We start from the raw sequence: 9,946 nt of genomic DNA on the forward strand, positions 1-9,946 counted from the left end.
TCCCCATGGACAGAGGTGCCTGGTGGGCTATAGTCCATCGGGTTGCAAAGAGTTGGACACGACTGAGCGTGGGTCAGGAAGTAAGAAATTAGGAGGTTCCAAAAAGAGAGACTTCTCCGGCAGTCAAGTGGTTAACATTCCGCTGTCTCATTGCAGGGGACACAGATTCATTCGATTCCTGGTTGAGGAACTAAGATCCCGCATGCTGCATGGCACAGCCAAAAAGGAAAAAAAAAAAAGAGGCCAAAAGGGAGGTACCGACTATGTCCGAAAGGTGGTGCTGTTGTGCAGGAAACTGATCTCTGAGTAATCGCAGCCATCGAATCGACTTTTTCCTATTTCCCTTTCTCTTTTTGGAAGCTTATGGGCTTTCTTCTGGGTTGTCTAGAGGGTTCAGGAATCAACTCTATACACATAGCAGTCTCTGAATGAGTGAATCCCCTCTGACATTTATGGGCATTCACAGTACAAACCTGTACAAACTTCAGTACTAATTACACTTTCAGCAGTGGCAGCCCCAACAACAGTACATTGAGCTGACCTCAAAAGATCCACCTGTGGGGCTTCCCAGGTGGCGTTAGTGGTAAAGAACCCTCCTGCCAATGCGGGAGACTTAAGAGATGCAGGTTGGATCCCTGGGTTGGGAAGATCCCCTGGAGGAGGGCTTGGGAACCCACTCCAGTATTCTTGCCTGGATAATTCCATGGATGGAGGACCTCAGCAGGCAGTCCATAGGGTCGTAAAGAGTCAGACACGACTGAAGTGGCTGAGCACAGCATGCGTGACCCAGGGTCATTTAAATTACAATTAAATTGTAGGGTCAATTTAATTTCCTGTCCCCACTAAACTTCGCTCATAGCCCATCAGTTGAAATTGGGTGATTTTTCTTTTTAGTACCTTCATTGAGATATATTAATAATTGATGTTTGGTGCTGTATAAGTTTAAGGTGTAAAGCATACATAGTGAAATGATTATCACAATAAGATTATCACATCGTCTCATAGAGATGCAAAATTAAAGAAGTAGAAAATTTTTTCCTTGTGATGAGAATTCTCAGAATTTATTCTCTTTCATCTATAACGTATTATAGTGTTAATTATATTTAATGTGTATACATCCTGAGTACTTATTTACCTTACTGCTGGAAGTTTGTACCTTTTGATCACTGTCATGCAATTTGCCTTCTATCCACCCCCTCGTGACCACAAATTTGATCTCTTTTTCTATGAATTTGTTTGTTTTTGAAGTATAATTGACCTATAACACTATGTTAGTTCCTGTTATACAACAAAGTGACTTGATATTTTTAAAATTTAAAATGACCACAAATAAAGGTCTAGTTACAGTATGTCACCTTGTAAGGATATCACAGAGGTTTTCTTTTTGGAATCTTTGGAAGCTTTCATTTGTTCTGGCAATGCATGTAACATGGCATAAAGACTTAGGCCCTCGGAGCTAGGCAAGGCATCATGGCCGTTGGAAGAAGCACTGTGGCAGCTGGCAGGAGGTGGTAACACGGACTCTTGTTGGGAAAGGACTGAGCTACACAGATGAACCAAGGGAAGGTTTTAGGTGTCAGGGCCCCAGCGAAAAGGAGGATGAGGATGGACTGCCCTAGCCTTCACCTAGTGCTTTAAAAGGAAAAAATACCCTTCCCTTCAGTCACTAGGAGCTGTCCGAAGGGAGGGAGGCTTCCCTGGTGGCTCAGGTGATAAAGAGTCTGCCTGCAATGTGCGAGACCCAGGTTCGATCCCTGGGTTGGGAAGATCCCCTGGAGAAGGAAATGGCAACCCACTCTAGTATTCTTGCTTGGAAAATCCCACAGATGGAGGAACCTGGCAGGTCACAGTCCATGGGGTCACAAAGAGTTGGACACGACTGAGCAACTTCACTTTCCTTTCCTTTCTGAGGGGAGGGCGTCTTATTACTTGCCCCTCCACAGACCTATAGGATCTGAGAGCAGGGGAGAAGAATGGAACGAGGCTGATAGGAGAGCCAGAGTGGGAAGAAGTCACACAGTTCCCTGGGTGGATGAGTCAGAACCTGGGCTTGGACTTCAGTCCCTCTTGGCCAGAACAGCATCTTTTCCTTCTGAAGAGGTCAGGTCACTTGAGCTCGCAGGACCAGGAATATCAGCTCTTTGGCCCCTCTTGATCCCTGGTTGTTGGGATTCCCTTGTGTCTCAAAAGCCCTGGAGCAATAAAGTTTCTCTCTAGGAATTTCTTTCCTAGTCAGCAAGCAGCAGGCTCTCCTGGCAGAAATGTCCTTTCTGCCCAATCTGCCCCCCAGGAGGGTGGGAATGTGGCCAACCCTCCGGAAGGATCCCAGAAGCTCACATGGCCCCAGATGGAACATGTGTACCTTCTTCATAGGCTTAGCACTCCCAGTCTTCCCCTCCAGCTCTTCCAGGTTTGGTACCAGGCCAAAGATTCCACTGACTAGCAGCAGAGACTAGCGGCCTTCAGAACTGGTTTTGGGGGTAACAGGATGAAGAAACTTAGGCAAAGCCTCTGAGGTATGTCGCTTGATCTGCTTAAAGGAAGAATTGTTCATGAGGGAGCTGGCACTTGGTCTTATATCCGGGTTGCACTGAATGCACTGCTCCACAAAGTGGAGGAAATGGGGTGAGCAGTTGTGGTGATAAGGGTGGGATGGAGAGTCGCCATTGGAGGTCCCGGGAGTGCTGGTGGCCAGGTTGTCACTCAGGCCATAATGGCTGAATATGAGGTGCTCATGGTCAGCTCCTCAGGGAGGTTGGTGCTGGTGTCCAGCAGGCAGGACATTGTGCTGTTCAGCTTCTCCAGCAGCATCTAGGTGGCGGGCATATCTTTAAAGGGGATGTGGCCATCAGCCACTTCACAGGCTGTGATTCTCACACTGCAATGTCAAATTTGGCAACATAAACCTGAAGATTCTGCCAGAGGACTTATGAGCTGAGCCAAGGCAGAACCTTGATTCAGCACTTGAGGAAGTACTGGGCTGCTACTGCCAGTGACTGATCGTGCTGAGCTGCTGTTAGGATCAGGATGTAAGTGGCTGGTTTTGACTCCTGTGCACACATCCCAAGTGGTGGGTGTCGTGGACCCTGAGCGCCCCCTGCAGACTGTAAGCAATTTCCAGTTCATTCATACCGAAGTGTGTATAGATGGCCTTTGCAGAGCCATATGCTGTGAATGATGTGACAACCCACACCTCATTATCTGCAATAAAAGTGGCTTGATATGGCAAGGTATTGGGATGGCTGAGAAACTTAGAGACATGGAGCTCCCGCTGCAAGAATGTCACCATCTCATTGGAATGAACTTCTAGATTAATCCTTTGTATGGTCACATACTCTCCCATTGGTGTGTACTTTGTTAGATTCACTATTATCAGGTCCTCAAATCCTTTACCTATAATAATGAGAAGTTCATAACAACCTCCCTCTGGCAAAAACTTACTCATGATCTCCTGTTTAGAGAAGGATGCTATCAACTCTGAACTTACCATATTGGTCTGCAAACGGTTCCAAATCTCTTAGGCCCCCAACAATGAACTTTTCAGAAACCTAGCGCCTAATTCTATTTACCTACAAGAAAAGACCTAACATGTAGACCTACTTTAATTTCAAAAATTTAAACCCAGTCTCAGCTCTGCCTCCTTGGTTTAAGGTTGCACTTCTGCCAGGCCTATTTCTGGGAGGCCAGAGTTATTGACTGTATCTTCCATACTGTACATTTCATACCCCTGACTCATTTATTTTGCAACTGGAAATTTTTACCACTTAATTTCCCTCACTTATTTCTTTTCTGCCTCCTCTACTCTCCCCTCTGGCAACCACCTGTTTGTTCTGTGTATCTGTAACTCTGTTTCTGTTTTGTTATGTTTGTTCATTTGTTTTGATTTTTAGATTCCATATTTAAGGGAATTCATTTGTCTTTCTCTGTCTGACATTTCACTTTAGCATAATACCCTCTATGTTGTTGCAAATTGCAAGATTTCATTCTTTTCATGGCTGAATAATATTCCATTTCTTACATATACCACATCTTATTTATGCATTCATCTATTAGTGGAATCTTAGATTGCTTCCATATCTTGGCTATTGTAAATAATGCTATAATGTACATAAGGGGACATATGTCTTTTTGAACTAGTGTTTTTGTTACTTTCAGATAAATACCCAGGATGGAATTACTAGTTTATATGGTTTTTGTTGTTCAGTCATTCAGTCACTCAGTCATGTCTGATTCTTTGTGATCCCATGGACTGCAGCATGCCAGGCTTCCCTGTCCTTCACCATCTCTCAGAGTTTGCTCAAACTCATGTTCATTGAGTCAGTGACACCATCCAACCATCTCATCCTCTGCTGTCCCCTTCTCCTCCTACCTTCAATCTTTCCCAACATCAGGGTCTTTTCTAATGAGCTGACTCTTTGCATCAGGTGGCCAAAGTATTGGAGCTTCAGCTTTAGCATCAGTCTTTTCGATGAGTATTCAGGGTTGATTCCCTTTAGGGTTGACTGGTTTGATCTCCTGGCAGTCCAAGGAAATCTCAAGAGTCTTCTCCAATATCACAGTTCAAAAGTATCAGTTCTTCAGTGCTCAGCCTTCTTTAGGGTCCAACTCTCATAGTTTATATGGTAGTTCTATTTTTAATTTTTTAAAGGAATCTCTGTACTGTTTCCATAGTGGTTACACCAATTTACATTCCCAACAACAGTGTACAAGGGCTCCTTTTTCTCCACAACCTAGCCAACAAGGTTATTTGTTGTCTTTTCTTTAGTAGCCATTCTGATGGGTGTGAGGTGATACCTCATTGTGGTCTTGAATTGCATCTCCCTGATGATTAAGTGATGTTGAGCAAATATTCTCTCCTATCCAGTAGCTGACCTTTTTGTTTTGTTGACATTTTCCTTCTCTGTGCAAAAGTTTCTTAGTTTGATGTAGTCCTAAATGTTTGTTTTTGCTTCTGTTTCCCTCACCTGAGGAAAAATATCCCCCCAAATATTAGTATGGTCTATGTCAAACAGTGTACTGTCTATGCTTCCTTCTAGAAGTTTTATGGTTTCAGGTCTTATATTTAAGTCTTTAATCAATTTTGAATTTATCTTTGTGCATGGTGTGAGAGAGTAGTCCTGTTTGACTCTTTTGCATGTAGCTGTCCATTTTTCTCATACCATTTATTGAAGAGCCTTCCTCCACTGTATTCTTATCTCTTTTGTGGTAGATTAACTGCCCATATAAGTGTGGGTTCATTTCTGGGCTCTCTACTCTGTTGCATTGATCAGAATGTCTGTTTTTGTGCTGGTATCAAGCTATTTTGATGACACTAGCTTTTCTTTCTCAAGATTTTGGCTATCTGGGATCTTTTGTGTTTCCATGCAGACTTTAGAATTATTTTTTCTAATTTTGTGAAAAACGTCATTGGTATTTTGTCAGGTAGTCTACTGCATCTGTAGACTGTGTTGGGTAGTATGGTCATTTTAACAATATTAATTCTTCCAATACATAAACATGGTATATCTTTCCATCCGTTTGTCTTATCTTCAACTTCTTTCATCAGTGATTTATAGTTTTGTGAGAACAAGTCTTTTACCTCCTTAGATATATGCCTAGGTATTTTATTATTTTCGATGCAATTGTAAATAGGCTTATTTTTTCATTTCTCTATTTCTGAGTGTTCATTGTTAGGGTATAGAAATGCAATAAGGACTTCCTTGGTGGTTCAGTGGCCAAGAATCTGCCTGCCAATGCAGGGTTTGATTCCTTGTCTGGGAAGATCCCACATGCCTGGGAGCAACTAAGCCTGTGTGCCACAACTACTGAGCTTACACTCTGGAGCCTGTGCTCCCCAACAAGAGAAGCCACCACAACCCACAATGAGAAGCTTGAACACCGCAACTAGAGAGTAGCCCCTACTCACCACAACCTGGGCACAGCAACAGCCACAAATAAAAATAATAGGAGTGCTGGGTGGTAGGGGGTGCTAGCTCATGGCAGGAAGCTGGGAAGCTGGAAGACTTTCATTTTCCTTGCCTCTGATTTCAGGGTTGGTGTGCCACTGCCTCCTTCCTCGTGAATCTCCAGCATCAGTCCAGAGAGAACCCAAGCCCAGGACCATTTTGCCTCCACTTCACATTGCATCCCTTGGTGACTTCAGCCACCTCTGCCTGCATTCATCCACAGGACAGGGTAAGATGGTGACACGGACATTGAGTCCTACAGAGCTGTAAGCGTTTGAGGTCCTCAGTTCCATGAAGTTCTCAGCATAGTTCGCTTTTTCATCAAAGCAGCTGAGTGTGGTGTGTGGATGGGAGTGAGGGATGGGGAACACAGCATCAAAGGGCAGATCTATGCCAGAAGCAAAGATTTTTGTTCACTTTGGATTTGAATGCCATCTGTGGGGCTCAATCAAATAAACTTGTCATGTTTTGGGGCTCATTTAAAGCTCTGTTCCAAACATCCCAGCTGATACCATTTATTTCAGATACTGGGACCCTTTATTCAGCAGCCTCATCCACATTGACCTCTGGGTGAGGCTGTGCAGCTTCCTGCCCCATTGTCATAATATCCCCCCTCCTCCTGCATGGGGTTGAGTGAGCAGGAACCAAAGCACCATTCAGGTGGCTTTTTTCAATCCTGCCTCTCACTGCTTAGCCTCATTAACAGGTAGGACAATGTGAGACCCTCACTCTAGCCACCCTCATCCTGCTCACCATTTGAGTGAGCGGATTCACTAACATGTGCCAGCGAGTCTTGGCATATACCCTGATATGATCGACAGTGTCCTTGTCCTTCCTTTTCCACAATCCATACCCCTGTCAGCACCCTATCCTCATTGCCAAAACTGTCAGGGTCTGGCATTTGAATTTTCCCTGCTGATAGTCAATAATTAGCCTCTTAATGTTTCATAGATGCTGGCCAAGTTACGATTTAAGGACAGAGACAAAGGATCTATTACTCACAGCAAGCAGCATAGGCATAATGTTTACATTGGCTCCCTTGCCCCCCAAGTCCCACAGGGGCAACATGAAGGGCCCAAGTAGATGCTCTGCATACAATGGGTTTATGTGGCATCTGAGGAACACTGAACTTGGAGAACCCACTTGCTTTATAGCAGGAAATAAGTAAGACTGCTTTTTGTCCTAGAGGGAGGTCTTAGTTCATCCCTCACTGCAAACACAAGCCTGAGAAATGGCAAAGAGCCATTAGGACCCTGCATCCTTGGCTTACCCAGGAAGACACACACAGGGACACCCAGGGCTTGTGGCCGGTTGCTTCTCCTGGTAGTTCCTACTCCATGTCTGCTTCCAGGCCATGCTTGTCTCTTTGAAAATCCCTGATTCTCAGTCCTAACACCCAGATTGGATTGTGGCAGCAGAAACAAATAAAAGAGAAACCCAAGCTCTTTTAAGATCACAGATGCAAAGGACTTACATAGATCTTAACAGATCAACTAGAGCAGTATACTTAAAGAATACTGTATTATAACCAAGTTTTTCTAACATATAAGGATGGCTCAGTCATGAAAACATTTATCAATATATATTAACAAACATAGAGATAAATTTCATTCACTCATTTAGCAGATACATATGAACCCAGTGTTGACAAAAACGACAAAATTCCAGTCCTCATTGAACTTACATTCAAGCAGCAGACACAGACAAAAAACAAAGAAACAAAATATGACATCTAATAGTGACTGGTATAACTAAGAAAATAAAGCTCCAGTGAAGTGATAGATATCAGCACTTTCACATTGTTTGACCTAATATATATGTGGGAATTTAATGATAAAAGTAGAAGTTCTTATCTGGGGGAACAGATAATAAATGATGCTGGGGCAATTAGCTAAACTTTCAGAAAAAAATTAAGTTAGATATTTATATTTCACATTTTATATAAAACTACATTTCAGATAAATTAGTGACCATTACAGCACTTGAAAAAACATTGGAAAATATGCTTATTGTCTTAAGGTAGAGGAGACCTTCTGAAATGAAAGCACTGACTAAGACTGACACATTGCTTTCTGTATTATGTGGGAGGAGAGGAGAAGTGGTGTGTGCAACTGGCAGGAAATGTCATTAAAGGACTGGGGCCTCTGCTCTCCTCCTCTGTCCTTCTTCTTGCTGGCTGGAATACATAAATGGTGGCTGGAGCTGAAATAACTGTTTTGAATAAAGTTGGGAATGGTGGATCTACAAGATAATGAAGTCTGAGCCTCTGACAGGATGGAGGCCAATCTAGCCCTGAATCAACTATCATTGAACTTTTACTTGAGCAAGAAGTAAACCCCTATCTTGTGTGGGTTGTGGTTATGCTGCACATGGTCACTTGCACCTGAATCTAATCCTAACTGATAAATCTCAGCCCCAGGAAGAAGATCATGATTGGTGTAAGCCACTGGTTCTCAGCTCTGATTGACTTTTTAGTCATACAGGGAGTTTTTAAAGAACACCGGTATCTGGAACTCACTGAAGACCAAATTACATCAAAACCTCTGGCAGTGGGGTCCAGACATGGGTATTTTTAAATAGCTCACCCATGAGGCTAATGAACTTCCCTAGTGGCTAAAATGGTAAAGAATCTGCCCAGGTTCAATCCCTGGGTTGGGAAGATCTCCTGGAGAAGGAAATGGCATCCCACTTCAGTATTCTTGCTTAGATAATTCCATGGTCAGAGAAGCCGGGTGTGCAATATGGGGTTGCAAAGAATCAGACATGACTGAGTGACTAACATTTTCACTTTCATATGTATCTAATATGCAATAAGACTTGAAGAATTGGTTTAAGCCAATCAGGACAAGCTTCTTCCCTCTTTCTGAGTCTCCATTACAGTAGGAGAGGTCAAGGACCTAGGTCTGGCCTGCAATACCTAAGTGGAAATTCATTGAGATTGTTTCTTAGACAGTATTTGTACTTCTGATAAGAAGGAACATAAATGGCTATGATCTTTCTTTCTTCCCCTTTCTAGCTCTGATCCCAGAAGTGATGTCCAGAGCTGCTGCAACCATATGGTGAGTATGAGGCACCAAGGTTGATGATATTAGACAACATACTAAAGTTGGCAGGGTGAAAAGTTAGAGAGCCTGGATCTCAGGGTGCATCACCACACAACTAAAGCAATCCCAGTTACTCCTTACCTTCAGAAAAGAGGGGGAAAAACCCAACAACCCTTATTTGTTTAATGAGTTTCTTGCTTATTGCAGCAGATCATATTCATACACATTTTTCATGTGTACAAGAAAATTGCACAGGGATAAGCACAGCATCATCACTGGTGATGGCCTACACTAGAAATCACCTAAGGCTCCATCAAATTGAGAAAGGCTCAATAAATTGAGTAAGTTCACACTATAGAATACTATGCAACAAAATAAAACAATGAACCTGCCCATTTTCCAAAACGTGGTATCTTAGATCTCTAAGACATGGTGTTGAGGGAAAAAAAGTAAATTACAACACAGTAAGTGCTGAAAAAAAAAAAGCAAATATATAGAGTATGAAACAATTTATTCTGAAACACACACCCACGCACTAAAAACAATACTTTATTCTGTGTGTGTAAGGGGGAGGGTATATGCACATAGGAAAAAGGTTTCAAAGGAGACAACCAGCTGCTTATGGGGAAAGGGCAAAGGACTGGGGCTGTGGCTGGGGTGGTAGGAGACTTTGGCCTTATTTATAAGCTATACAATTTTTAAAAAAGGAATGTGATCATTTACCTACAGTCCAATTAAAAATACTCAAGCAAAAGTTTATATTTTTGGAAGGGAGGTGTTGAAGATGTTGGAGGAGTAAGATGTGGAGATCCTCTTCCTCCCCCAAAATACATGAAAAATGCACATGGAATAATTCCTACATAACACCTACTGAATGCTGCCAGAAGGTTTCAGACTTCCAAAAAGGCAAGCTAATCTCTATAGCTAATCTTGAATAAAGTGGTAGGGAACAGCAAT

At 42.8% G+C, this 9,946-nt stretch overlaps 1 pseudogene; it reads right to left on the reverse strand.

Moving 5' to 3' along the window:
* Positions 1–2,462: 2,462 nt before the first annotated feature.
* On the reverse strand, positions 2,463–3,445 carry LOC109567643 (STE20-related kinase adapter protein alpha-like; annotated as a pseudogene).
* Between the last annotated feature and the right edge of the window lie 6,501 nt (positions 3,446–9,946).

The sequence above is a fragment of the Bos indicus genome, chromosome 13 (assembly GCF_029378745.1).
Source record: "Bos indicus isolate NIAB-ARS_2022 breed Sahiwal x Tharparkar chromosome 13, NIAB-ARS_B.indTharparkar_mat_pri_1.0, whole genome shotgun sequence".
In the NCBI taxonomy this organism is placed as follows: Eukaryota; Metazoa; Chordata; class Mammalia; order Artiodactyla; family Bovidae; genus Bos; species Bos indicus.